We start from the raw sequence: 3,860 nt of genomic DNA, 5'->3' as shown, positions 1-3,860 counted from the left end.
GCCCAGCTGTACTAGAAGTATCAGGAGCTGTCTTTTTTTTAAAGACAGGCTTTATAATCTTGCTTATGATTTTCTCAAACTCGTATGCCTTGTAATTCTCTTTTTAAAAGCACAAGTGAAAAATCAAATTAAAGAACAATGATAGAAACAACATCACTTTTGTTGACACCCTTCACAATGTCCTTCCTTCCCCTTTCCAAGTTGTGCCCGTTGAGTCCTACCGACCAGAAGCTTTAAAAATGAAAACAAACCATAATAGATAAAGTGTGCATCCAGTTGTAATATTTTAATGCTGCAATGCAATTCAATTACATCTTGCAAGCAAGTGAGAGCTGTTTTCAGTGTCATTTGCTAAATTTATCACACCAAATCCAAAATGGAAAACAGTAGTTCAGTGCAAACACTGAGCTAATGGTGTTCTTTCTCCTCTTGAACTAATGAGGCTGAAAACCTCACAATGGGAAATAATTTGACAACAGTATTTATTTAGATGATGAGCCTGGTTCTTTGATCCATATGGTGATGTACAGCAATGCTATAAAGTAGATATCTTCCAGATGGACATTAAAATCCGTACCCCGTTCATGCCAACAGGGAACTGACAGATGGGGAGGGCTAGCCTGACTTCTCTCTGAAATTGACCTCCATGGTACTTGGGTTAACTAACTCAGCTTTTGAAAAGAAACAATATAAAATATTTAGGGTGAGAGGAGGGAATGAAACAAACCATAACAACATCCAATTGTGCTCCAAAAATGATTGTGATTGCAGTTGTTGTTAGATGCCATTAAGTCAATTGTGACTTATAAAAACCCTACACACAACAGAAGGGAACTCTGCTGGCTAAATGGTAAGGAATTGTGTTGTTGACGTAAAGGCTTGTGGTTCAAATCCACCAGCTGAGCTGTAGGAGATAGATATTTGACTTGCTCTTGTGCAACTTAGTACCTCTGAAAAACTGCAGAAGTTGGTTCCCAATAGCTATATGAGTTGGTTTCAACTCACTGTAACAGTAACAGTAACAACATCTAGAACAGAAGCAAACGACCCAATTCAGGGTCACACCCATGCTCTAAGACCATTGCATGCAGTCTCTGCGTTCAATCAACTTGTTAGAGTATGTTCTTCACGGACCATCTACTTTTCTAAAATGTGATCTGCTTTTACATGAATGACCCCTCCTGATAACATGTCCCTTGGTAACACGTTCAAAACATGTGACACAAAATAAGAATTCCAGAACAAGCATGATTAGCCAGGAATGTTCAAGAAAAGAGCATTCACGTATGAGAGCAGTATCTTTTGTATGACTTTAAGAAAGAACTAAACTTGTTAAATCTTTCCGTTTCCCCACCTGTGAAATGGGAATAATCTCCCACATCTTGTTGCGGCTGCTCTTAGGTGTCATATGCTCAGGTTTGGACACTGTGATCCCATCTGGCACAAGGTTTTTATCCTCTAAGGGAACAGAACACCAGGACCGAGTGTTTCTCTTGTGGATTGATTGGCGGGTTCAAGCTACCAACCTTTCAGATATTAGTCAAATTGCTAACCGTTGCACTACAAAGTCTCCTTAACAGAAAACTTGAATTCTCTGAGATGGTTAGTGCTTTGTAAACACCAACATATTAGAAAGACTAAAAATTATTTTGGGTTGTTTATCGAATCGTTTCCCACTGAAACAATTCACAGATTGTCATGAGACCATGCCTCCGCTGGATGTGGTTGCAAGTTTATGATGAACTTTTGGCCTACGACTTGCCTTGGCTCTTTGGTTAATGATTTGAGCAACCACATGTGAAAAGTTCTCTTTTGAGGAAGCATGTGGGTGAGTTTCCCCTCATAATTACTGCAGATGTTTCAACTGAGTGTCAAGGTCAGGTGTTTTGAAGTCAGCCGTAATGGATTGAACTATCATTTTATATGACCCGAGATCACCTAATCCCACCCTCTTACTTTTTGAATCCACCTTCAGTTTCCAAGTAGAATCCAGAGTTTTCCTCTAGAGTAAAAAATTCTGAAATAACTGGTGATGGATCTCACACATTCATCCCATCTTATTCAGGGGACAATCTTTTCTTTGAGCTGAAAGGCATCTTGAAAGATAGCATTCCACTATGTAGTTTTGAGAATATGTTCTATTCCTTAGATTTGTTGAAGTAATCTTATTTGAAGATATCACTTGTGGTGCATCTTAAACATGCACAATTTTGGCATAAAAGAAGAAGAAATTGGAATCGGAGAGGGACGTATAGATGAAGTTGTTGTTTTTACTGAGTGCCAGCTAGTAGATTACAATTCTCAGAGACCTGAACCACAGATTTGAACCTTTCCAAGTACAATATCACTTTCCAAGAAAAAGCCTCTCCTAGCAACATGCCATTTATGGCACTAGAAACAATTTCCAACGTCTTTTTCTTTTTCCTTTTTTTTTTTTTTTTTTATTGTCCAACTAACTTTATTCTGGCCCAGTTTAAATACCCCAGGTTTCCCAACTTGCTGACTTGACAGAGTCTCCTACAACCTCTATCAAGCAGACTTCTTCTTCCTTCAGAGATCTTGTCATCATCCTCGAACCTTGACTGCATCTGGGATCCAATTTCTGTCCAATGGCTTCAACCAGGAGCTCAAAGCATGTCAATCAGCTGGAAAGTGCCCTCGGGCTTGGTGGGAACCACATGGACAAAAGTCTTGTAGAGCACAGCGCCCTTGGGCAGCCTGCTGACCAGGTCCACAGCTTCTGCGTCCTTAGGATTGGGCACGTAGACATCCTTAGTATAGCGGACTATCCCTTCTTCCAAGGCATACAGGTACTTCTTCTTCCCCAGCCCCACGTGGGCTCCCGGGTGCCAACGGAACTGGCGCTGAGTCCCCAGGATGTTGCCGACATAGTGACCTTCCATTTTCTTGATGCCATAATGTTTGCCGGGTGACTTTCCACCCAGGTTTTTGGAGCTGCCACCTGTCTTCTTGGAAGCATATCTGACAGCAAGAGCTGTCGCCTGAAGGGGGCTTAACTGCGCTGAAACAGCTATCCGCGTCCTCAGTGCTAGCACGGCCGACGCCATGTTGGCTTTCCAATTTCCAATGTCAGCTGGATCTTGGCAGAAAGCAAAGAGTACCAGAGGAATGTCTATCTGTGTTTCACTGACTATGCAAAAACATTTGATTATGTGAATCACAACAAATTGTGGCTAACCTTGAGGAGAATGGGAATCCCATTCTCACTTATGTGAAATCTACATTTGGACCAGGAAGCAGTCCTCAGAACAAAGCAGGGAAATAATGTGTGGTTCAAAATCAATAAAGAAGTGCATCAGGGATGCATCCTGTCTCTATACCTTTACCATCTATATGCAGAACAGATCATTTGGGAAACAGGGCTTTAAGAGTGGCTATGTAGCATCAAGATTGGAGGAAGACTCATTAACAATCTACGACGTGTAGATGACACAACTGTTCTTGCTCAAACTGAGGAAATCTGACCCACTTGCTGCAGAAGGTCAAGGACTGTAGTCTTCAATATAGATTGAGGCTTAACATCAAGAAAACAAAGAGTCTCATCACTAAACCAATTGGCAGCACTATGATAGATGGAGAAGAGTTTGAGGTGTTAACAATTACAGCTTGCTCGGATCCACAATCAACACTCTTAACACCAGCAGTCAGGAAATCAAAAGACAAATTGCATTGGGGAAAATCTGCTGTCAAGGACCTCTCCAGAGTGCTGAAAAACAACGAAGTCAGTCTAGAGACTAAGATGTGCCTAATCCAGGCCATGGCCCTCACAATTACTTGCTATAAAGCAGAGAGCTAGACAATGACTAAGGATGGCAGAAGAAGAATCAATGCTTTCTAAA

General features: G+C 41.2%; 1 pseudogene; it reads right to left on the bottom strand.

Annotated features, from left to right (window-relative positions):
- Positions 1-2,627: 2,627 nt before the first annotated feature.
- On the bottom strand, positions 2,628-3,068 carry LOC102850874 (annotated as a pseudogene).
- Between the last annotated feature and the right edge of the window lie 792 nt (positions 3,069-3,860).

This window comes from Elephantulus edwardii, unplaced genomic scaffold (genome assembly GCF_000299155.1).
Source record: "Elephantulus edwardii isolate Elephantulus edwardi_28Jun2011 unplaced genomic scaffold, EleEdw1.0 scaffold00087, whole genome shotgun sequence".
NCBI classification, from domain to species: Eukaryota; Metazoa; Chordata; class Mammalia; order Macroscelidea; family Macroscelididae; genus Elephantulus; species Elephantulus edwardii.
This window is presented reverse-complemented; position numbering and strand designations above follow the sequence as displayed.